The sequence below is a fragment of the Solanum dulcamara genome, chromosome 12 (assembly GCF_947179165.1).
Source record: "Solanum dulcamara chromosome 12, daSolDulc1.2, whole genome shotgun sequence".
NCBI classification, from domain to species: domain Eukaryota; kingdom Viridiplantae; phylum Streptophyta; class Magnoliopsida; order Solanales; family Solanaceae; genus Solanum; species Solanum dulcamara.
The window spans coordinates 35,353,185-35,380,818 of record NC_077248.1 but is presented as its reverse complement, the minus strand read 5'-3'; positions in this window follow the sequence as shown (position 1 = coordinate 35,380,818).

The window sequence follows — 27,634 nt, the reverse complement described above, 5'->3', positions numbered from 1 at the left end:
GGGTTTAAATTCAAGAGAATTTTGTGAGAAATCTCGTGGTGATCTCAGGAATGCAAGGGGAAGTCTCGTTTGAGGTAAAAATGTATTTTTAGTTACTGATTTAGTCATTTTCGGAATGAAATTTTGTGGAATTTTGGAAGAGTGTATCATGGTCAATATAACTCCATTTTGAGTGATTCTTGAGGCTAGATTTTGGAGGTTTTCTCAAGAATCATTATAGTATAATTTGTTTGGATTGAAAGAGTCTTATTTTTTAGAATTTGCTGATTTTGATTCTGCCATTTTTGGTCCTTTAGTCGGAATTTATGAGTTTTTATTACATGCTCGTCCCGCATAGTTTTTCATCTCGAATTATGTTATAAATCTGATTTGTGATCTTGGGTTGACATTTGGAACCTATTTTGGGGGTTCAAATTCAGAATTCCATAAGCGGGTCCCACAATTCCTGTTTTAGACCCCAAAATTGGTCCGTCTTCAAAAATTATGAAATTAGTGTCTAAACGAACGTATTGATGTCGTGGTTTTGTTTTTGATAGCGTGGTAGCATTTCAAGGTATTTCAAAAGGGAAAAGCTCTGGTAAAGTGATTGTGAGCCCGCGTATTTAGCCTATAGGTAGGCTATGATTTTACCTTTCTTTAGATTGAGCTGGAATGTGTGAAAACATGTTGAAATAGTTGAAATTTGGGTTGGGTAGTTTGATTGTATATTTTAGGTGTTAGAAATCATGCTTTAGGCTTGTTATTGGGTTTTTTGGATATTTAGAAACATGTGTATCTTGTCGTTATTTGTTAGTATTAAAAGGAGAATTAAAAGAGCATGTTGTTAATTTTTTGGAGTATGTTGGCCTTAATATAAGATATAAACTTATTTTCGATGTCCCAGCGTTGCTCTGATGGACTTAGATCCTTGTAGACTGGTGTAGAGGGCTAGTGCCTAGTAGTTTGGCCTTAGTTAGGCATTACCCTTATTCTTAAAAATATCCTCATCAATAAAATGATATAATCATCACTTTTGTGATGCGTCGTCAATACTAGATTTCGTAATAATTGACTTTGGCTCCAGTTCCAGTTTTGGCGGCATATCGATTGACTCATTTAGGAAAAGATTTATGGTAGTGTTGTATTCTAGTTGGAAAGTACAATATTTGGCATCACAGAATAAATTATTTGTGAGCATCGATGTACCAAGTCCCGACCTCCGTTCTAAATTATCGGGGAGCATCTAGGTACTCAGCGCTGGTCTCTACCGGCTTGCCAGTATAACGAGCATCTAGGTATACTATCCCAGCCTCGACCGCACTTATGTATTATGGCAAGCATCCAGGTACTCAGTCCCGGCCTTGGCAACTATAAACCATTGGAGTTCTTATGTAAGTTATCATATTATTCATAGTTCAGCTTGACTACATCTAATAGATATGTATACGGGTATCTAGGTCGGACCCCAGTCATGGCATATGGGGTTGGGTTATGACACCGATATTACTTTATGCATACTGATTTCTATTTCAGTCGCCCGATGATACCTACTAAGTACATGTTTCACCGTACTGACCCCTATTTGTATTTTTCTTTATTTTATTTTATGGAGTGCAGTGTTTGTACCATCGACTTTGAATCACCCTCAGCTCTAGTCAGTCTACGGTATATCAGACTGCAAGGTGAGCTATCCTTCTATCTCATGTTGGATTCCCTTGGTTATGGCATGGTGTCCTTAGTTTTTAGACACATTATGTTATTTATTTATTTTGGTTTTTGATATTTCCAGACTTAGTTTTATAATTTAGATGTCCTTTATCTAATGACTTTTAGGTTTTGGGAATGTTATGTACTAGGTCCTAGTGGATTGTTGTTTCTTATTTTTGTAAGTTGGGCTTGCACATTATTGTAGTATTCCATAAGGTGAATCTCTAACATAAGTTGGGTTTGTAGTATTCGTTCTTCCACCTAGGAGGTTAAGTATGGGTTCCACTCATGGCCTAATTTCGGTCGTGACAAACTTGGTATCAGAGCTTTAGGTTCGACGATCTCATCAGATAAGGACGGGTCTAGTAGAGTCTTGCTGAATGGTATGGAGACGCCTTTACTTTTCTTTGAGAGTCTACATGTTTTTAGGAAAACTCCATTCCCTCTTTATTTTATGCTATTACTTGAATCCAATTGGTATCTAGGCGATACAAATTGGTAGCTGACCTTCTTCACTCTATTTTTGTAAATAATCAGAACTAGAGAAACAACAATGTCTAAGCCATTCATTAGAGTTGGTAATAAATTTGAGTACTGTAAGGAGTATATGGTATTTGATAAATCGAGTATGTGTACGAGTATGGCTGGCTGATTATGGGTAGTAGAAAATTGAAGAGATAGAGCCAGATGAATAGATATATTTGATATGGGCACTATGAAAGGAGTATCTTGTGTTATTCGACCTTTGTTCCGATATTCTTATAAGGCCACCTACTTCATCTCGAATATGGATTAGAGTATGATTCGCTACATATGCCCACACGTGTTTCCATATCTATAGGTGATTCCTTAGTAGTGGACCAAGTGTACCAATCCTGTGATAGTAATCTTACTAAGGTGACATTCTTGGGTAGACTTGGTCATTTGAGTTATGGAAGCTTTTATGTTGTTGGGATAGTTGAAGTATACCAATGCTTTTACGCGTACCACTTTGCTTATGAGAATATATAGAAGAGCTACCATAAATACTTACAATTTTCCGACAGTCTTAAGATTCATTTAGTCATCAGGGTCATGTCCCTGCTATATGTGATTAAATGTGGGGCAATTGAATGTAGTTCATTCTCTCTTATGGGTAGTTTACAATCATAACTATTAATCTAGAATTTTTGATACTGTTGTTAGAGGTTCTATATGACTTGGGCATCGTCTTTTGACTTTTTCATAGAGAAGTATATCCCCTGGACCTAGAGGGACAAGAGGGGATATGAGTTCCTTAATATAAAGAAAGTGAAGATGTTTGTTGCAGCCTATGAGGCCATGTTTTGTGACGTATCCAAATATGTTACTGAGCTTTGCTTCAGTCCACAATAGAGGATTTCACCTCTTTGTGAAAGGATTGAGGTCAAAATCTCTACTATGGTTTCATAAATTGATTTTTTATCAAAAAGGGTCATGATACAACTATTACAATGATATTAATGCTTACTTGGTTAGATTTATGGATTGTGTTACTTCTGCTAGCAAACTAATCGATAAAAGAATGCATATCGCTTGGGGCTAGAGACAGAACCAATTTGGTTGTGTTTTGTAGCTAATCAATGGGTAGAAATGTGTGGAACATTTGGATACGATCTTCTTGATAGGTATAATTTATTCTAGTGGAGGATTTAACGGACTTTCATGGTGTGGTACTAGTGGTATATAAAAATGGATACATCGATTGTCAAGTGTAAAAATTAACTACCTAAGGAATTATCAGTTGTATCACATGCTTGTATAATAAGATTCAATGTTGCATTTATAGTTGACAAACCAACCACTTTGTTACTACCGACGCTTGGGTTAAGCATTATTTATTAAGGAAGATTTTAGTGATAGATATTTGATATAATTAATACGTTTAGGTTGTTGAGTATATTCCGAAGATTCTAAAGGAGAATAGGTGATTTCATCATAAGCTCCAAGGGAGTGGATCAATATAGGAGCAACAAGATTATAAGTAAAGAAAGTCCCAACAAGAAACTTGCATAAAGGCAATTGAAGATTTTAGTAAGAAAGCACGTATAAAATGGGGTTAGTCCTTTGGATTTGATTTGTATAGCTTGGTTTGAATTGTCATGTTGATGACAAGGTTGACTTGTGGTAATGTCAATGTCTACTGAGAATGATGGTAACAAGAGTTTGTGATAGATTGTGATTCGGATGCAACTATATGATAAGAATTTTCAGTTAAATAGATTCGGAATGGTAATAATGACTTGCGAGTATCAAAGGGTCTGGGATATTAGTATCTATTAATATAATCAGTTTTTAATCTTCCCAATACATTCTCCACGAAAAACCTCACAATTTTGCCTTTTGAATTACCTAATTTGGAGCTATATAACTCAAGTTATGGGGTTTTAAAGTTGAAAAAAATATCGCAAAAAAATCTCCACCAGCTGCTGCAAAATTATGATTTTTGGAAAATCCAAAATTTCCGATAGGGTGCTCGAAATTCGTTCAGAATACGATAAAAATAAACCATATATGTTACCTAACTAAATTCAACATTTCGGACTCAATGGCGCATTCAGAATTTCCATACGAGATCATTTTAATAAAAAGTGGGTCCCATATCCAAGTGTCATTTTTAGCCAAATTACACAACGAGACTCGAGATTAGATCAAAAGCCTCGGAAAGCGAATGAAGGGTCGTGCTACACCAAGTGTGTTTTCCAAGAATGTTGACCAAAGTGTGTTTTCCAAGAATGTCGATTCCAGCAGCTTTGAAACTAACCGCGCTGTCAGAATTTTCATCCAAGTGTGTTTTCCAAGAATGTTGACCAAAGTCAACCATAGTCTAACTTTTAAAGTTAAAAGAGACAAATGACCTCAAACTCGTATCGATTGCCTTGATACTTGAGACAATCATGCTTCTAGCCTAATTTGGTCATTTCAGTGTTGATGGAACCATTAGAATTTGAATTCGAGATCTCGTTGACCCAAAACTCAAAAAGTCGTAACTAAACCAACTTAGGCCATCAAAATACCAAAACGGACTCTGGACCTCTAAACCAAAAACCATCTCCCGAATCCAAAGGAGTCGTTGTAATTCCATTCCGAGCATCGAAACTCCAAAAGTTGATCAAAGTCAAATCTTGGCTTAAAATTCCTCAAATTCTCAACTCAAGTCCTCAAAACTTTGTTACACCTCCAAAACTGATTTCGTAAAGTCTCCTAAGCTAATTTTGACATTTCAGAGCTGCTGGAATCGAAGGAATTCTGTTCCGAGACCTGTAGCTCCAATTGACCCCAAATACCACTTTTTAATACTTAAAACTTATGAAAACTCAAAATTTCCAAAGACTTAAACTTTCATAGAATTTTCTAAAAATCAACATCCGGTACCAATTAAAAACTACTCAGGATAACTAAAGGGAGGGTTAAAATGGTCAGTTTACAAAAAAATCAAAAATAACCTTGAGGGTTATTACATTGGTACTGTGATGTCCGATAACAGTCTCGACGGATACCTGGAGTAATTATGTTCAAAGCGGGATAGGTATGGAAGCGTGTTGGACCCTTGACTTTTTATTTAAGTTATGAAACTATACTGTTATAATATTATGCTGTTCAGCAAATTTACTCTATTTCAATTATTATATTTACTTTAGACATAACATATTCCCCCTTAGGTGGACTAATTTTACTTGTTAAACAAGATGATTATGCTATTAGATATGAAAATATACCCACGCAGATTATAAATTTATCGAACCAGCAATTTTCTGATACCAATGGGGAGAGGGGGTCCAGAAAATCGATGGTTCGATAAATCTATAATCTCCATGAGTTTATTTTCATATCTAATAACATAATCATCTTTTTAACAAGTAAAATTAGTCCACCTAAGGGAAAATATGTTATGTCATAATAATTGAAATAGAGTAAATTTTACTGAGCAACATAATATTATAACAGTATAATTTCATAACTTAAATAAAAAGTCAAGGGTCCAACATGCTTCCATACCTATCCCGCTTTGACCATAATTACTCCAGGTATCCGTCGAGACTTTTACTAGACATCGCAGTCCCAACCTATTTCCTGGTAAATTCTTTGACGTTCCTTCAGAATAACACAGCACAATCTAGATTCATTTTCTACTTCTAGGCGTAAGGGTAGTATGAAAAGGGAGTACTTTCTTTTAATAAAAGGAAAGAAATTATAAAGGAATAATATTGATGCTCAAGAAATATACTCACGAACTTAGTTTTTATTCATATCTTAGAAGGAGTTTTTACAAAGGTAGAGGGATTGGTTTTTGATCAAGTTCCGATTGATGCTCGATCCCCTTTGTTTACAAATTGTCTCCTTTTATAGACGAAGGAGACGTACTTCAAACTACGGACTTCAAAAATAAATAATGACTTGACAATGACCTACTTATATAATTAGAAGAAGATAAAACTAGTAGGACCTTACAAAAAGACTTTTCCTCTCTTTCTATCTCCTACATCATTTTTTCTTTTTTCTATCTTCTTAAACATTATTACAAAATGACAAAAGGTTAGCTATCAGGCGCTATCATATTCTATTACAAAATGACAAAAAGATTAGCTATCAGTCGCTATCATCTTTTTCTTTCTTCTTATCTCTACTATCGACTTTTTCTTTCTTCTTATCTTCTTCTATCCGTCCATCTGTCTCTGTTTTATTTGGAAGATGTTGACATGGCATCTTCTATCATCTTCTCCTTTTTTGGAGAGCAAAATTCACATGTTCCTTTTGAGTGTTTTCTCATTTCACATAATCGTTGCTGAGCTTGAGGGTTATATTTAATAATTCCTTTAGTTATTAAATCGATCTTGGTTTCCATATATCGTTTGGCCGCCAATGGAGTATTTTTACCGGGGCAATCAGAATAGAGGAGTGTATTTTGGTTCCTCCATAAGTCCAAAGTCCTTTCTTAAAGCTATGTTTTACATTTTGCAAAACAATTGTTAATCCAATTGCTTGTCTATAATGGATATCTTTTTTGGTGAATCTTTGAAATATCTTTTTTTTAAAATTATTTCTAATATTAAAATCGTCAGTCGTTCCAATTTGCATAAAATGGTAGGCAGGATATCTTTCATCTTTGTAAAAATCTGGTCTGACAGAAATAAACTTAAGGACCAAAATATCTTTTATGGTAATAGTTGGGTTATTGAGATAACAATCTTATACTCCATCTTGTACCCATGACGGTAATCTATTAACCTCTGAAAAATTTGGAGAAGTAAGATAAATAGAATTTATGGCTCCAAAATCGCACTAGTATCTAATTTCTTATGGGGATGAATCTTGTAGGTAATTGATCCGAGGATATATTCCCGTAAAATCAATATATCTATTTGGATTAGTTTTGAGAGAAAAAAAATCTTTCATTATTTGTTCTTGATCTCCGATGGCTGGAAGTAGCTTATAGAATTTTTCTTTAGATCCCAAAGTAACTCATTTTTGAGGCAATTGGGGTCTAAAAGATATTTTTTCAGACTTATCTTATCTTGTCCCTCCGTAGTTGTTGAGGTATTATCATCCTTTAGCGCTTTTATCAAGCTATTAACACTTTCATAAGAATCACTGCACTGTCCAATTTTGGACGTTATTTGGGCATAGATGCTGATTAATTTGTCAGCAATTTATTGTTCACAATCGAAATTAGCTATTTTGATAATATCTGAAACTGCTATTTGAATATCTTTGAAATCTTTATCGATATCTTGCAGATGGTTTTTAATTTCTTCCATCTCTGGTGAGAAAATCTATTGCAATAGTTTTGTTAGTTTGAACAATTTTGATATTGAAGGAATATTCAGATAATAACATTTGATATCTAATAAATCATTTACATTTCGGTTTTGATGGAAGATTATTATGAACAAAAGTCTTTACTTGCGTATTATCAGTTCTAAGATTAAATCATTTTGGTAGTAAGAAGTAATATAATTTTTGACAACCTTTTACTATGGCTAACGATTCTTTTTCATTAATATAATATCTAGTTTGTGTATCTGAAAAGATTCCAGAATAATATCTACATAGACTTTCTCCTATCTTATTTTTATTAAGATCATAATCTATCTTTTTTAATACTCCGCTCCAGTACTGTTTCGAAGCATCTGTTTCTAAAGTTAAATCATCACTATCTTTTGGTAATTGTAATTTTGGAAATTTTTTACAAATAGATTTAATATCTTTTACTTTTTTCATTAAAACTTCATTAAATTCAAAGGTCTTATCTTTTTTTAATATTTTCTAAAATAGTTTTCTTAATTCAGCCAAATTCTGAATATTATCCGAAGCATAATTAAGAGCTTTGTACTTGTTTTTATTGACTAATTTATCTGCAAAAATAGATATCTTTTCAATAATATGGCTTTGTAATTTTATACCGTTTCCGTCAATTATCTTTCCTAAAAATTCTATCTCATTTTTTATTAGGCTTGCTTTCTTTTTAGAAAGTGCTAATCCATTTTCTAAGCATAAGTTAGTAAATTTATTTAGGTGTGTCTAGTGTTCTTTGAGACTATCGGATAAAACTAAAATATCATCAACGTAGACAAATATATAGTCACAATCTTTAAAGATATTATCCATTTTCCTTTGAAATATCTATGGGGTATTCTTTAATCTAAAAGGCATAACTAAACATTCATACTGCCTTTGAGGGGTAGAAAAAGCAGTATAATGAATACTATCTTTATTTATTTTTATTTGCCAAAATCCACTTTTACAATCAAACTTAGAAAATATCTTTTTGTTAGTAGTTCTATTAATTAGACTTTCTTTATGTGGTAGGAAATATCCATCAAATATAGTATTATCATTTAATTTTTTATAATTAATAACCATCCTTAATTTATTTTGTACTATCTCTGCATGGTTTCTAACCATAAAGGCCGGTGAACTATGAGGGGAGTTACTAGGTCTTATTATTCTAAGACTTACTAATTTTTTAATCTGTTTCTGAAATTCTTCCCAGTCTTCAGGACTGTATCTCATCAGTTTTACTCTAATGATTTTATCTTTGTCTTTCATTTCTAACTTGAATTCTATCTTATTTTTATCCCAAAATTCTAAGAGGTTTTTGAAAAAAACATTGTTCTAATTTTTATTTGATCATATCCAAGCTTTCTTCTAATTTATTGAAGGTTATCTGTTATTCTAATAGGGGATATTGCTGATTTATTATCTGAGGGTTGTCCCAATCAGTATCATATTGTAGAAAGGGTGTGTTATTTGGAAAAATTGGTTTATTTTGGTATCCTATATCACCACGATGGGTTGTGCGGGGTTTAAATGGAATAGGTAATCTTTTTGAATAAGCAGTTTTAAAATGTTTTACAACAATTGTATGTTGACAAGGAGTCTTAAATCTTATTTGAAATAGGACTCTGTCAGAAATTACACTATAAAATATTTTTTAAAAGCTATTTCCTAACAATACATCTTGTCCGGTATTATAAAAGTAAAATGGGGGACATTTTATTAAAAAATATCCTAATAGTATAATCGGTTGAGCAATGCCTCTAGACATTGTTATAATATTATTTGATATATCTCTTCCTCTGGTAATGGGTAAATCTTGATGATATTCTTTGGGAAATATTTTTGGCCTACAATAATATTTTTCCGATCTGTTGTCTATATAGGAAGCAAAATATTCTGTTTTATAATCTTTATACGTTATTCCTATAGGAATATATATACTATATTGACTTTTCATTTTGATATGAATATTATCTTATTATTATATATAATTTTGATATCCTGATCGAGTATATCATATGGATTTACACTATCTAGGAATGTAGTTCCTAATAGGATTTCTAAAGTATCATTATTTTCTTCTCGTTCAACTAATAATCTTATAGGTATGGTGTTATCTCCAAATTTGAAAATAGTTTCTATCATATTTCCTATTTCATGTCTTTTTCCATTGAAATCAATATAGAGATGTTTATCTTTTAATCTATACTGTTGAAGATGGTTACATAGCCTATAGCTGATGTAATTTCCACTAGCACCAGTATCTACAAAGATATTCACGAAACCGAATCTTATACAATTAAAATGTTCTCCCTTTATCTTATAATTTTTTATTTCATCATTTTTTGATTCTAAGATAGGTTGTATAACTCTTTCTGATTGTGTTCTTCTTATCAATGCAGATGGGTTTATGACTCGAGTTTCATCAAAAGATAATCGAGATGTTGAATCTTGTTGATTATATAAGGGTTTAGGTTGTAAATCTAAGTCTAGTGGCGTATTTTCTATTTCTTGTATCTTGGCTATGCTAGGCATTTGTATTTGACTGACTTTTTCAAATAAATAAGGATAATCGATTGTATCTTTTATAGCAAAGCAATCTAAATGATGAGTATTTGAAATTGCATATGAAATAACATAAGTTATCGAATATGGCCTATTGTTTTTATGAAAGAATTCTTTTCTTTTAAAATCTTCTATTAAGCTTAGAGTTTTATCAAAATCTCTATCTAAAAGATGGTATGAAATTCTTGGATATATATTGAACTTAATATTTCCATATTGTAGATTTCCTCTTAGGATACTAAACAGGCCTCTTCCCTGTTTATTATCTTGTTATCTATAATCGCTAAATCTATTGGGGTATCTAACCCTTCTCTAAATGTAGATTTTATTATTATCTGGATAGCTCCTATATGTGTCCATTCAAGTGTATTTCGAATTTTTATATTTATTTTTCATAATTTATCTTGAATATATTTTTAGATAGTAATGGTATTATTACTTTATTAGAAGTAACTGAAACTTCTAAAGCTCTTTCTTGGATATTTAATTAATAAAATAAATGATATTTTCTTTTTCTTAATCCTAGTCTTTCAAAGGTATTTACTTTAAATCCTGAGTAATTAGTTAAAGAAAACTTTTCATTTTGTATTTGTTTTAATTTTCTTTTATCAATAAATATATCTTATTTATATTCTCCAATTTGTTCTATCATTTCTTCTATTATATCCTGGATAGTTTTTATTTCATTATTCATTTTGAATATCTTCTTCTAAGAGAAATAATTTCATGAGTCTGACGAATGGAATATTTAAGCCATATTTTGATCTCTTTGTTATTATTTTTATTGATGATATACTGATCTACGCAAAGAGCATAAAAGAACATGAAGAGCATCTGCGGATTGTTCTAGGATTATTAAGGGAGAAAGTCTATGTGCCAAATTCTCCAAGTGTGAGTTTTGGCTTGATTCAGTGTCATTCTTAGGGCACGTTGTTTCTAAGGATGGAGTGATGGTGGATCCCCAGAAGATCGAAGCAGTGAAAAGTTGGGAAAGACCCACTAATGTCTTAGAGGTAAAGAGCTTTGTTGGTTTGGATAGCTACTACAACTGGTTCATCAAGGGATTTGCTTCCATTTCTTCCCAACTGACCAATATGATTAGCCATAATGTTCCATTTATGTGGTCAAATGAGTGTGAAGAGAGTTTTCTGAAACTCAAGACCTTATTAACTACTGTACCGATTTTATTATCTATTGTGATGCATCATATTCTGGTTTAGGTGAAGTGTTAATGCAGGCGAAAAATGTAATTTCCTATTCTTCAAGGCAATTGAAGGTTCATGAATGTAATTACCCCACTCATGATTTGCAGTTAGCTGTAGTTGTATTTGTATTAAAGTAGTGGAGACATTATTTATATGGGGTAAAGTGTGAAGTGTATACAGATCATCGCAGTTTATAACATGTGTTCACTAAGAGAGACTTGAATTTAAGGTAGAGAAGGTGGATGGAATTACTAAAGGACTATGATATCACTATTTTTTATCACCCAGGAAAAGCTAATGTAGTAGCCTATGCCTTGAGCAGAAAAGCAAGGAGCATGGGAAGTTTACCTCATTTGCAGGTTTTCAAACGTCCATTGGCTAGAAAGGTTCAAACTCTGATGAGGCTGGAAGTAACTAAGAAAGGAGGATTGTTGTCATGTGTGGAGGTGAGATCTTCTTTCCTTGACAAGATTAAAGGACAGCAGTTTGATAATGAGAAGCTGAGGCATATTCATGATATGGGCTTGCAAGGAGAGTCCAAAGAGGTTGTGATCGATGAGGAAGGTATTTTGAGGATTAAGGGGCGAGTATATATCCCCCGTATTGATAATTTGATTTAGATTATTCTTGTAAAGGCTCACAGTTTGAGATACTCTATACATCCTGGTGCAACCAAGATGTATTGCGATCTGAGACAACATTATTGGTGGAGTAGAATGAAGCGTGACATTGTTGATTTTGTTTCTCATTATCTAAATTGTTAGCAGGTAAAATATGAGCACCAAAGGTCTGGAGGGACACTTCAAAGAATGTCCATTCCTAAATAGAAGTGGGAAAGGATTGTAATGGATTTTGTGGTTGGTAATCCAAAGACACTGGGAAAGTTTGATTCAATATGGGTGATTGTTGATAGGTTAACTAAGTTTTCTCACTTCATTCCAGTCAAGGTAACTTATTATACAGAGAAGTTAGCCAAACTCTACCTGTGAGATTGTTCAATTACATGGATTTTGGATTTCTATCATATCAGATAAAGGTATGCAATTTACTTCTAATTTTTAGAGGACCTTGCATGCTGAGTTAGGTACTAGATTGGATCTTATACTGCATTTTACCCTCAGACCAATGGGTAGTCTGAGAGGATAATTCAAGTGCTAGAAGATATGCTTCGTCCATGCGTGATAAATTTTAGGGGTCATTAGGGTCAGTTCCTACTCTTGGCAGAGTTTTCGTATAATAATAGCTATCACTCGAGTATTGATATGGCTCCATTTGAGGTATTGTATGGGAGGAGATGTAGGTCTCCTATTGGTTGGTTTGATGCATTTGAGGTGAGACCTTTGGTAACTGATCTTTTGAGGGACATTAGAGAAGGTGAAATTCATTCAGGAGAAGCTTCTAGCAGCTCAAAGTAGTCAGAAGGAGTATGTAGACCAAAAGGTCAGGAACATGGAGTTTATAGAGGGACAACAAGTGTTGTTGAAGGTTTCACCTATAAAGGTTGTGGTGAGATTCGATAATCAAGGTAAGCTCAATATAAGGTATACTGGGCCGTTTGAAATTCTTAAGCGTGTTGGAGAGGTGTCCTATGAGTTGGATTTACCTCCATGTTTGTCCAAGGTACACCAAGTATTTCTTGTATCTATGCTAAAGAAATATCATAATGATGAAAACTATATTATTCACTAGGATTCGGTCTTGCTTGATGAGAATTTGTCTAATGAGGAGGATTCTATAGCTATTCTTGATAGGGAGGTCCACAAGATGCGGTCAAGAGAGATTTCGTCTGTGAAGGTCCACTGGAGGAATCGTCCTGTTGAGGAGTCCACTTTGGAGATTGAGGCTGATATGCGTGGAAGATATCCACATTTGTTCGTCGATTCAGGTACCATTTTCTACCCTCGTACTTATTTTGACCATTCGAGGATGAAAGGTGGGTAAATTGGTATATGTTGTAACGATCCATTAGGTTGTTTTGAGTACTAGAGCTTTTGAGTTCATAAAAGACTCATATCGTAAATTTTTAATAGGTATTTTGGATTATTAGATAACTACGGTTATGTAGTTGAGGGATAACTTTAGATAAATAATGTAGTTAATGGGCTAAAGTAGTAATTTATTTAATACCCTATAGCACTTATTTAATACATATAAAAATATATTAGTGGAATTTAGTTTTTATTAATTAATTAATTCATGATTAGTTGCCCTAATTAATTAAAAGAAAACAAATAAAGAGAGATAGGGTACCCATGCGGCAACGACAACGAGCAGTGACTCTAGGTAAGAATGTTGAGAGATCACTTTGGAGTACTCTTTGCTTGAATCTTTTAATTCTTAATTCTCATCCAAAAGTATATCTTTTGATTAGGTCATATTTTTAAGAAAAAGTGAATGAAGTACTATTGGAAAATTTCTACAAAATTTTGGTCAATTGAATAATGAATGGATGAATATTATATCACGACTCAAAAACTGAGGTCATGATGGCACACATCCCAAAACCCAACTTGATGTGTAAGCCTAAAAGTAAAACCCATACGAGACTCTCAAAGGAAAAGTCATGCCACGATTTAAATAAAAAGAATGACAATGAAGAAATTATCCCAAAACCTAGTGTCATAAGTATAAAGAGCATTTAATACAAGGTTCGAGTCAGAAGATACAACATAAGTCTTTGAATGATACAAAAGACTGAAAAGTAAAGATAGACTAGTGACGATCCAAATTTTGGGACCTTACTATTAATCTGAAAATACACAATCTGCTAGAATATCAACTGTCACGTGAGGTACCCTGATTAGTATATGCATTAAAAAGGGACACAGAAGTAGGGTGAGTACAATTTACATTTACTCAGTAGGTTTAAGCCGACTAAGTATAAGGAATTAAACAAATCTATGAAATAAACTAAGGAACGCTTCCACCTGCATACAAAAAAGTCTCACTTCGGCATCAGTGCTGCCAGTTTATATATATAATGGCATGAGTAAAGTAAACCCATAATAAAAGTTCATAATCACAATTAACCAGATAACTCAACCACTACAGATATCAATGCAATGCAATGCAATATGATGATGCAATGATGTGGTGGTAAGGTGGAATCAAGAATGTCGCACAGCCTGTCGTATACACCTACCGAGCTGTGCTACCAAGCAGAACCCATCGGGACCTCGCAGACTATATACCTCAATCACAATATCTCATTATCCTTTCCATATCCCATGGTCAAGGGATCAAAATGTATCCACTACCCTACCGTAAAACTGCCTCAGTCAGGGACTCAAGATACAAAGGTTTAAAGGTGTTTCATTTTCTTTCTCAATTTTTTTTCCATATTTCTCAACTCCCCATGTTTCATGATATGATGAATGAGGATGAATGCATCAAAACACATATGGCATGGAAGAAATATTCAACTCAACATGTAGTACAAGGTTCAAAGTTCTCAAAATGTAACCTACACATGATATCACCCTCAATAAATAAAAATGGGAAGGAAATATTTCAATTTAAGTGTTCACCACTTTTTTAATAATATTTCAATACTTAGGCATGCTCAAAACCCCCAACTCAACCCCTCAAGTGGGTATCACAAGTCCAATAATACCCTCAAGCCTCTCTCCCAGGAAAATCATGAATCACATTCTCTCAAAGCAAATAAGATAACAAATAAGGCCCCCACACAGGCTATGTAATACAAATAAGCCCCCACAAGAAAATACATAAATAAATAAGCCCCCTACACGGGCATCACAATATATATAACATGATCAACTAATAATACAACCCCATCCCGAAGTCTATAATATATGAATAACTAATTACCCTAGCCCAGTCTCAAAGAAAGATAGTTAAACCTACCTCAATTGCCGAAACCACACTCGAACACCTCCACCGAACAAACAACTCTCAAAATCAGTGCCCGGACTGAGAACCCAATATCAACAATAAAACATACACATCACAAGGAGTCCAATGACACCCATATTTATAGGTTTTGGAACCGGAGTAAAATGGTCCAAAAATTAATTATTTTTAGAAAGAATCAAATCTGGAATTTTATTTGAAAATTATGTTCTACATACCGAGTAGAGTTCGTGGCAAAAACTCATTAAAAGTGAGAAAAAATTGAGTTCCAAATCATGAAAATATAATTTTCTAACTTGAAGAAAACCCATAACCCACCTTTGAAATCTTGATTTAAACATGTTTTGGAAGATAATAATTGCAGAAACTGGTAAAATATAATCTCACCACAAGGTTCCTTGCGGATAAACTCACAATTTAGACTCAAGAATCATTAAAAACGGAGCTAAGATGACCAAGAAACAATCCTCCAAAAATTACAACAAAAATCTGAATTCGAAAATGGTTGAGGCAGCACCAATGGATTTCTCATGAAAATCTCTTGAAGATAAACTCTTGAATCACTAGATTTGGACTTGAAAAGCTCAAGAAATGATGGTTCAAAGTTGAGAGAAAATTCTGAAAAATATAGTGCAAAATCTGCACTTATGCATCAGATTTTTCTGATTTTGCATTATTTAAATTCTCCGAATGGACCCTTGGAAATTGTTAAGAACACGATAAAAATAAACTAGATATGCTATCCAACTGAATTTTATATTCCGAACTCAATGGCTCATTCAAAATTATCATACAAGATCATTTTAATAAAAAAATGGATCCCACATCAAAATGTCATTTAAGGCAAATTCCATAATAGGCCTCAGAATTAGACTGGAAACTTTGGAAAGCAAAAGAAGGGTCTTTCCAGACCAAACTCAACATTCCAAAACTAACTGCGCTGTCAAAATTTTCATCCAAGTATGTTTTCCAAGAATATTGACCAAAGTCAACCATAGGCTAAATTTCAAAGTCAAAAGCGTCCAATGTCCCCAAACTCATATCAATTGCCTTGATAGTCATGCCGACAATGCTACTAGCCTAATTTGGACATTGTGGAGTTGATAGAACCATCAAAATTCAAATTCAAAGTCTCTTTGATCTGAAACTCAAAAAGTCGCAACTAAACCAACTTAGTCCTTCAAAATACCAAAATAGGCTTGGGACCTCTAAAAATTCAGCCAAAACTTCTTCTATATCAAAAACCATTCCTCGAATCCAATGGAGTCAGCGGAATTCCATTTTGAGTATCGAAACTCTGAAAGTTGATCAAAGTCAAATGTTGGCCTAAAATTCCTTTTATTCCCAACTCAAGACCTCAACTTTTTGTTACAACTCCAAAACTAATTTTGTAAACTCTCCTAGACTAATTTCCACATTTCGGAGCTGCTGGAATTAAAGAAATTCCATTCCGAGACCCGTAGATCTGATTGGTTCCAAAAATCACTTTTTCACCTCTTAACTCTATAAAACTCAAGAATTTGCACAATTTACAAACCATTAAGATTTTGACACTTTCAACTATACAAACCAATCAAATAATACTCGGGAACACTAATGATAGGGGTAAAGTGGTAATTTTATATAAATTTTTAAAAATGACTCTCAAGGTTATTACAACATCCACCACTAAAAAGGATGTTCTTTCTCGAACATAAGACAAAAGAAAGTACCTGGGCTCTTAAAAAGGTGAGGGTATCGGGCCCGCATATCATACTCTAACTCCCAAGTTGCCTCCTGAGCAGGTCAATGCTACCATTGCACCTTGACCAAAGCGATCTCCCGTGTCCTGAGTCTATAAAGCTGCCTATCTAAGATAGCCGGCGGCTCCTCCTCATAAGTCAAATTCGGACCCAACTCTATCGCATCGTAAGAAATCATATAAGACTCATCCAGTATGTACTTATAAAGTATGGAAACATGAAATACTGGATGGAAAGCTCACTATCTAGGGGGTAAGGCCAACTCATAAGCCACCCCACCTACTCTGCTAAGAATCTCAAATAGGCCAACGCCAACAAACCTCGGGCTAAGCTTTCCCTTCTTACCGAATCTCATGTTACACCCTACACTTTTGAGCTCAGAATGTCTCTTAAGTTTCTTAGAAGTTATCATGTAAGCCGGATAATCTACGATACTATCAAACAACTCTAAAAAAGAGACAATGGGATACCCCATAGTAGGGAAGGTTATAAATAGGGTCATGAGAAGTCAGAAGGAGTTGGAGGCCAAATAATGAGTCGTAGGACTCAACTTACCTACGTAAGCTACCAACTTAGAAGTTTTACACACTTGAGCTACTTCAGTATATACCAAGATTGCGTAGTAGGGATTACACGGGTTCTTAAAGTAAGACGAGATTACGAACCCATGAGGAAGAGAAAAGGATGACAAATGGAATCAAGAAGAGATTACCATGTGGTAGAAGGAGGAAGTTCCACATGGCAGCAGTGAAAGTAAGGAGGTGACCCACCTGCCTACTTGAGGGGGTGGACCTCACTACCACGTGCAAGCCTAGGGGTGGTTGCATGATTAAGGTGGCCCAATAAGGGCCTGACATGAGTCACCCTAAGGGGATGACATGTGTCACCTCCTAAGGGAAATTATATATATTCCATTTGATGACTAAGTCATCATATTGATCTTTTTACAACTTAGAAAGTGAGAGAGAAATAGAGAAAACATAAGGAGCAAAAGAGAGCAGCCACGGGTTTGGCTAGAAAAAAGGTAAGTTCTGACTTTTGTTCCATGAATTAATTATTTAAGGTATAATACAGTTATATAGAGGTGTTTGATAACGTAAAATTTCATTTTGGGGAAGCAAGAAAGTGATACAAACAGTCAGCTAAATTTCAGCATGTTAAGAGAACTTCCGAGATAAGTTTTAGCAAGGTATGACTTGGTTCTCTTCTCCCACATTTTGGTAAGCATTTTTACATTTTATGAGGGTTTTAATAATTTAAACTTAAGGTTTGGAGAAGAACCAAGCAGACAAAAAATAGCCACGACATTTCAGTCGCACTAGAAGAACTCCAGATGCGAAATTTAGCAAGTTTTGGCCAATTTCGGGTAAGGTAAGGGTTTTCCTATCAATTTGGATTTTATGGTGTGTCAATGGAGTGTATTAAACATCTTATATGTGGATAGAAATATAAAAATTGCACAAGGATGCTTGACGTTAGAAACAAACTAAACTAAGGTCGTCATAGTTAAATCGAAGTCGAGTAGGGTGTTGTGCTTGTTGTGCTGCGCTTGAAGGTGATTTTATTGTGTGATGAAGGGATGAAACATGGTATAAATAAGTCATGGGTGATTTTGGTTGAATCCACATGACCCTCCATTCCATACGGTTAAAGGTTTTACGAAATAGCAACTAAAATCCCTATTTTAGTATCGTAGTTTTAAGCAAGTTGTTGGAAGCTTGTATTGCATAATGTTGCCATTTTTTAATTGTATATGAGATGATGATTGTTGTTTTTGGTTGGATTCTAAGGTTTGGAGGTTAAATTTAAAGTTTGGATAGGGCAAGTTATAGAGGAGATGCTGCCTGATTTCCGTTAACTCTTTAACTAACTAAAACTAGTCGAGAAGTATGAACAAGGAAGTAATTCCTATGGATAATGGGTGGTAGGTTTAGGGTATGGAAAGTCTAAAGTCATTAACCCTAGCATTACTTTCATGTTAAATAGGTTAAAGAAGTAACAAAGCGAGCTGGGATGCGATTAACCCATAACAGGTATGTAGAGTTATTCTTCTTTTCTTTTGGCATGTCTTAGGTATAAGTTGTAAGTGGTTTGTATATGAAATGTGGGGATAATTCCACTCATGAAATTCCAAGTATAGTTCATAGACTTTATTCACTTTATGATGTTAAAACTCCCATAACTGTTACACCCCGTATTTGGTACCTTGGAATGCTTCTTAAGATTCTGGGAAGGCTCTTAAGTTTCTTAGAAGTCATCATGTGAGTCGGATAATCTATAACTCTATCACATAATCCTAAGGAAAGGATAAGGAGATACTCCATAATAGAGAAGATTAGAAATAGGGTTATAAGAATTCAGAAGAAGTTGGAGGTCAAGTAATGAGTTGTAGGACTTGACTTACTTGTGAAATCTATTACTTGGGACTTTTTACATACTAGGCTACTTGAGGATATACCAAGCTTACGAAGCACGGATTACATAGGCTCTTGAAATGAGACGAGATGACGAACCTACGAAAGGGAGTGAAAACTAGTTTTCAAACTTATAAAATTCAAGCAAGCAGGTGACAAGCAAGAAGGTGACTCACCTACTTGAGATGGACCCCATATGCCATGTGGTAGCACGTGAATGGCCGCATGGTAGGAGGTGGCACCCTAGGGGCATTCCACGTGTCGCCCCTAGGAGCTTCCATGTGTCACCCTCTTAAAAAGGGTATATATACATGTAAAGATGACTAATCTCTCTTCTTTGCTTCATTTTAGACTTGGAAAAAGTTAGGAGCAAACTTGAAAGAAATAGAGAGAGCTACAACAACAACCAAATAAGGTAAGCCCTCCATTTTCAATTCGGAAATTAATTATTTAAGGTATCCTATGATTAAATAACGGTGTCGGACCATATAAAAAAATTATCGTTGGGGCAACAAGGAGGTTTTTGTCTTGTTAAGAAATCCATTTTTGAATAGGACTGCTGTTAGTAATACTAGTATAACTCCTTGTGTAGAGATTTGCTTCGAGTGATTCAAGATATTTTGGAAATCTATTTCATAGAGATATAAATTTCATTTATCCTCAAAAATCCAGTTTTTCTTTTCTCTGTTCGAAAAAGGGTGATGAAGTATGGGGGAGGTGCTGCCTAGATTTTGTTTTGGAAATCCTCACAGACTACTGTTGGTATTTTGGGCATATCAATTTATAAAGAATTGATGTAGGGGTGATTCAAAATTGTATGAGACCTTAAGACACATTTATATAACTTTCCTTGAGGCCACCAATCCTGTTTCCCTCAATTACCCCTTCGAAACTAAGCGACAATATAAGACAGTAGGCTGTCCAGAATTCATGTTTTGATAGTTTTGGTGAGTTTGACGAGTTTAATGTAAGGTAAGGTCTTCCCTTCCAATTTTAAGTTTATGGTGTTGCTATAGGTTGTATTACACACCTTTTATGCTGCTAGACGTGTAAAAACGTCATAAAAATGTTTAACGTTCGAAGCAAGCTAAATTGGAGTCGATATAGTTAAATTGTAGTCAAATTAAGGTGTTGTGCTTGTGGTGTTCTGCTGTAGGTGTGTGGTGGTGTGTTTCAGGGCCTAAAAGTATTCTAAAATAGGTGTGGGCGTTACTGGTTGCATCAACATGACCCCTTGTTTTGTATAATTAAAGGATTTGCTAAATAAAGACTATAAACCCTATTTTGGTATCATAATTTTCAGCAAGTTGTTTGGAACTTATGTTGTATAATGTTGCCATATTTTAGTTGTATATGGGTTGGAGGTTGTTGTTGTTGGTTGGTTGTAGTGATTAGGGATCTAATTGGAAATTTGGATAGGGCATGTTATAGGGGAGGTGCTGCCCAATCTCCATTAACTCCTTAACTCACTAAGGAACTAGTCGAGAAGGCGAGCGAGGACATGAGTTCTATGAATACTCGTATGTAACTTAAGACGCTGGAAAGTCAAGGTTTGTTGATGATCGTATTGCTTTCATGTTAAATAGTTTCAATAGACGATGAGGCAAACATGTTAAGAGTAATCCGTAAGAGGTATGTAAAGCTAACATTTCCTCCTTTTGGCATGTTTTTGGCATAAGTATGTAAAGCTTATTCTTTCTCTTGGCATGTTTCAACATAAGTATGAAAAGCTAATCTTTCTTTTGGCATGGTTTTATGAAACAAATATATGACTTTTTTTTGGTTCCAAGGAAGTTCCTATTCCTAGAGCCACTAGGATGGCCAATTTCTTGATATCCAAAGGACATTTTGTTGCACTTTGATACGAGTATATACTTCCAGAAGCTCTATTTTGATGTAATCCGTAGTGACTTTCAAAAGGTACTTAATATGATTCTTGTCTTGACTTTGAACGATAGCTTATTTTAATTATTCCATTAAGTCCCATAATATATCTTCAAATATAGAAACAATTTCAGAAAGACTATTTTGACATAGACCATCATGATATCTAAAAGACATGCACTGTGATTATCGCTAAATTTCTCTTATATGACTTGGCATCAGAGTTACGCTATCGAGTCTCTGGAAATGTTTTGTATTTTATATTGCATATAGTTTCTCATTACTCCACTCGTGGATGCCTCAATGCTTCCTTCACCAAGCTTGGGTCAAGTTTTGTTATCGTGCGTATTTCTCTGCATTGTTCGTCGTGCCCCAACGTGAGGGGGCAGGTACGACCTGTACATGGGTTTTGTGGAGTTATGATGTGCCATGTACACATATGATATGATTGTTATGGAGATATTCCCTACTCTGGAGTTATTATATAATGTGGCGTCAGTGAAGGGGTGGCGACCACGTTTTATATTTGTTCACCAAGTCCCATAATGGGGCCGGATATGGCATATGTTTTTCTGCATAAATTATTTATGGTTATGAAAAATATTTTGATATTCTGGATATTTTGCTCATTTTTGCACTTTTTGCTCTGATAATGACTTTACTTATTACAGTCCATGCTTTATATACTCGGTACATTTTCCGTACTAACCCCCTTTTCTTTGGGGGGCTGCGTTTCATGCCCACTGGTACAGACACTTGGTTTGCTGATCCGCTCGCCTAGGACATCCACCCTGTTCGTTGGCAGTGCTCCTTGTCTGAAGCCCTATTTTGGTACTAGTATTTTGTTGTACATTTGTACATATTGGTTAAGGGTACGATGGGGCCCTATCCCGCCATATGATATAGTTAATACTCCTAGAGGTTTGTAGACATGTGTATGTAGGTTGTTATGAGTTTGTTCAGTTATAAATGTTTTTATGATATGGCAGCCTTATCGGCTTGCGTGCCCTTTCATGATATGATATGAATGAAAGAGGCTACATGTACATGAAAATTTTATTACCCACTAGGGTTCTTGCGTATAGTTCTTATATTTGACAATTATGTATACAGGGGTCCAGGTTGGACCCCAGGTCATGGCCTACGGAGTTGGGTCATGACAGAAATTGTATCAGAGCAGTTCTTCCTTGGGATATCTACAGACCGTGTCTAGTAGAGTCCTGGTTATCGGTGTGTTTTGCACCACATGTATAAATAGAAGGCTACAGGACATTTAGGATGTTATGTTTTTTTCCTGTTTTAGATCGTGCGATAGAGCTGTATTATTAGGATGATTCCTCCCTAACAAAACGAATTATTATGGTTTTCAGTAATGCCTCTGAGAAAAGCAACAGCTGCCCCAAAAGGCAAATCAATAGCACCGGGTGAGATTAGTTAGGCCTACAGAATTACCAAGGCCCGACCTCAGCTGGAGATGGAGATTGTGCCCCGATATCCAGCTCTGCGATGCTGTCAGCTTCAGAGGAGATTAGGCAATCCCCAGCTGCAAATCAAAGGGCGGCTTCACCACCAATTTTTAGAGCCCCAACACCCGAGCCTCTAGATTAGTGGCAGGCCAAGTGCCCAATGGAGATCAGGTACACAGTCCAGATAGTTCGAGGGCTCATGAGTTTCTGACCTGTAATCACCTAGATTTCTACAGGTCAAAGCCCGAGAAAGATCCTCAAGAGTTTAGTAGGGAGATGTAGTGTACATTACGTCTGATTAAGACTTCTGTGACGGAATCAATTGAGTTGGCCTCGTATAGACTGCATGAGGTAGCTGCTAACTGCTATGAGTCCTAGGAGTTATCCAGGGGCAGAGTCTCTCCTCCAAAAATATGGGATAAGTTTGCGGAGGTGTTCCTCAGTCATTTCCTTCCTCCTAAGATGCGGAGAGCTAGGGTGGACAGATTTTTACTATTGAGGCAGCAATGTTCGTGAGTATAGTTTAGAGTTTGACTCATTGGCCCGATATGCACCTGCTTTAGTAACTGATATGACTGATAGGATGCACAGATATATGATGGGCCTTGATTGGTATCTGGTTGATAGTTGTTTGGTAATGGCTTTCCAGCCAGGGATGGACATCGCCCATATACAGGCACATGCTCAGGGCATGGAGGAGAGACATAGAGGACACCATTCCGACCAAGATTTTGGTAGGAGTCAGCCCAAGAGGTCCAGGTCAGCCGGGTATTCTGGAGAGTTCTGGAGTAGACCATCCCAACAATAGGGTAGCAGATAGCCCACCCAGCCAGTATGGAGTATGACTCCGCAGTCCGTATATCGAAGACCAGGTGGCACAGGATATTTGGGAGCAGGTTTGAACTTCAAGGCTTCCAGTTCGCAACTAGATCGAGACTCTGGTCAATGAGGCCACCCAGGCTTTAGTATTCTTATTGTGGCAGGTACCATCTCGGAGAATGCTACAATGTTATAGGGGATTGTTTTTCTTGTGGCCATTAAGGCTATGCGATGAGAGATTACCGGTATAAGGGTAGTTTGGGCGCCGCAGCTTGGCCTACCGAATCAGCTGCTGGGTCATTATCTTTATCGGTAGCTATGAGCCCTATAAGGCTGGGTGCGGCTACACTAGCAGGCCGCGGTAGGGACCGTGGTAGGGTCTCCGGTTCTAGCGGTCCTTCGAATCGCACTTATGCTTTAGCCACCCGGTAGGATCAAGAGGCATCTCCAGATGTGATCACAGGTACATTGTTGACCTTTTCCCAGACTGTATATCTACTGATAGATTCAGGCTTTACATTATAATATATTTCTCCGTTAATGATTGGTATGATTGGGGTAAATGAAATATGGCTTCGACTAAACTCCTACATTAAGTTGTATGACTCGAGTACTAGTACTTGGACTAAATTATGTACTATCTCTCGAGAATACGAAGCACCATATGGTTATACTAGGGTTTCTTATAGGGGCAACCTAAAGTATGGATGATCTAACAGAGAGTGTAGACATGGTGTAGCATGTTAAATAGGTTAGAACATAATCAATTGTGCATGAATAGTTGAAAATAAACAGAGGGTGATAGGGGTACACCTAAAAGGGGGGAAGTGAACAAGAGAAGTACAAGCATAAGAGAAAATTAATGGACGCTATCATATGTAAATGGGAATGCTTAAATTTCAAATGAGATCCCATAAGGGATGGATGCAATCATACCAGCACTAACGCACCAGACCCCATCAGAACTCCAAAGTTAAGCATGCAAGGGCAAGAGTAGTACTAGGATGGGTGACCCCTTGGGAAGTAACAGTCGAAATAAAACACAAGTACTCGTACCTATTTCCTATGTCTATAAGTAATTCTAACTTTTGGAACTTTGATATTGATTGTTCGATAAAAGTATATGTTATGGCAATGAGATAGAGGGACTCTCCATATAGTTGGTATAAGGTCCGGAGGAAGGTTTTGGTTCACCTTTGAGGATGAATGTTCTAAAGAGGGGAAGGATGTTACACCCCGTACTTTGGTACCTTGGAATACTTCTTAAGCTTCTTAAGTTTCTGGAAAGGCTCTTAAGTTTCTTAGAAGTCATCATGTGAGTAGGATAATCTATAATGCTATCAAATAATCCTAAGAAAAGGAGAAGGAGATACTTCATAATAGAGAAGATTGGAAATAGGTCAAGTAATGAGTCGTAGGACTTGACTTACTTGTGAAAGCTATTACTTGGGACTTTTTACATACTAAGCTACTTGAGGATATACCAAGCTTGTGAAGCACGGATTACATAGGCTCTTGAAATGAGATGAGATGACGAACCTATGAAAGGGAGCAAAAACTAGTTTCCGAATATACGAAAGACAAGAAAGCATGTGACAAGAAAGCAGGTGACTCACCTACTTGAGAAGGACCCCTACATGCCACATGGTAGCACGTGAGTGGCCGCATGGTGGAAGGTGACACTTAGGTGGATTCCATGTGTCATCCTTAGGAGATGCCATGTGTCACCCTCTTAAAAAGGGTATATATACATGTAAAGATGACTAATCTCTCATCTTTGCTTCATTTTAGACTTGGAAAAAGTTAGGAGCAAACTTGAAAGAAATAGAGAGAGCTACAGTAGCAACCAAATAAGGTAAGCCCTCCATTTTTGATTCGTAAATTAATTATTTAAGATATCCTATGATTAAATAACAGTGTCAGACCATATAAAAAATTTATTGTTGGGGCAACAAGGAGGTTTTTGTCTTGTTAAGAAACCCATTTTTGAATAGGACTGTTGTTAGTAATACTAGTATAACTCCTTATATAGAGCTTCATTTCAAGTGATTCAAGATGTTTTGGAAAGTTATTTCATAGGGATATAACTTTTATTTATCCTCAAAAATCTAGTTTTGCTTTTCTCTTCTCGAAAAAGAGTGATGAAGTATAGGGGAGGTGCTGCCTAGATTTTGTTTTGGAAATCCTCGCAAACTACTGTTGGTATTTTGGGCATATCAATTTGTAGAAAAATGCTTTAGGGGTGATTCGAAATTGTATGAGACCTTCAGACACATGTCTATAACTTTCCTTGAGGTCACCAATCCTGTTTCCTTCAATTACCCCTTCGAAACTAAGCGACAATACAAGATAGTAGGCTGTATAAAATTCACATTTTGATAGTTTTGGTGAGTTTGACGAGTTTAACGTAAGGTAAGGTCTTCCTTTCCAATTTTAAGTTTATGGTGTTGTTATAGGCTTTATTACATACCTTGTATGCTGCTGGAAGTGTAAAAATATAATAGAAATGTTTAACGTTCAAAGCAAGCTAAATTGGAGTCGCTATAGTTAAATTGTAGAGGAAGTAAGGTGTTGTGATTGTGGTGTGCTGCTGCAGGTGTGTGGTGGTGTGTTGCAGGGCTTAAAAGTTGTTATACCCCATACCTTTATGCTTCAGAACATCTTATTAAGCTTCTTGAAAATTATCCCGTGACCCAGATGATCTATAACATGACTAAATAACTCTAAGGAAGGGAGGACTTGACGCCCCATAAGAGTGAAGGTTGGAAATAGGTCTATAAGGATTTGAAACGAGTTAGAGCCCAAAATAAGAAGTCGTAGGACTCGACATACCTACGTAATCTACCAACTTGGATGACTTACATATCTAAGCCACTAAGGTACATGTTGAGCTTACATATCAAGGATTACATAGGCTCCTAAAGTAAGATGAGATTACAAATCCACGCGAGAGGCGGAAGGAGGCATAGCACCTACTCGGAAGCAAGCAGGTGATGCACCTACTTTGACTAAGTAGGTGATGCACCTACTTGGACCAAGTAGTTGACGCACCTACTTGGACCAAGTAGGTAACGCACCTACTTGAGGTGGGTCCCACATCGCCATGTGGCAGCATGTGATTGGTTGCATGAGGTGACATAGCTGCCTAAGGTTGTGACACATGTCACCCTTAGAGGATGACACGTGTCACCTTCCAAAAGGGGATATATATGTTAAGTGATGACTAATTCATCACATTTTCAGCATCTTTCACTTGGAAAAATTGAAAGAAAACTTGAGAGAACAAGAGAGAGACCTATGGGTTTGCCAAGAAAAATAAAGGTAAGTTCCCCAATTTCTTTCCGTAAATTAATTGTTTAAGGTATCCTACAGTGATATGATGGCGTTTAACAACATAAAATGTATCAGTAGGGAAAAGAGGAGGTTTTTTATCTTGTTAACAGACCCATTTTTGAATAATACCGCTGTTAGTAAAACGAGTATAACTTCTTGTGTAAGGCTTAGTTTTAAGTGATTCAAGATGTTTTGGAAATCTATTTCATAGGGATATAACTTTTATTTAGCCTCTAAAATCCTGGAGTTTATGGTGTGGTTATGAAGTGTATTAGACGTTGTGTAAGTGTTTGGAAATAGGTAAATTCCATAAATATGCTTGATGTTCGAAACAAACCAAATTGGAGTTGTTATAGTTAAATTGTAGTCGAAGCAAGGTGTTGTGCTTGTGGTGTCTGGATGCAGGTTGGTGGTGACGTGTTGCAGGGCCTAAAAGTGTTCTAAAAGGGGTGTGGTAGCTTCTAGTTATAGCCACCCGACCCCCCATTTCATATAGTTAAGGGTTTTGCAAAATGGAAACTAGAAACCCTATTTTGGTATTGTGGTTTTGAGCGAGTCATTTGCAGTTTGTGTTGTATTATGTTGGTGTGAACTCCTTATACATGTGCTGCAGGTCATTGTTTTTGGTTGTCTATAGTTATTAGGAGTGTAATTGTAAATTCGGATAGGGCATATTATAGGGGAGGTGCTGCCCAATTTTCATTAATGCCTTAACTAGTTAAGGAACTACTCGAGAAGGCGAGAGAGGAAATGAATGTTGTGAATACTCATAGGTAATATAAGATGCTGGAAAAGTCTAAGGTGAATGATATTCGTATTGATTCCATGTTAAATAGGTTTGGAGGAGG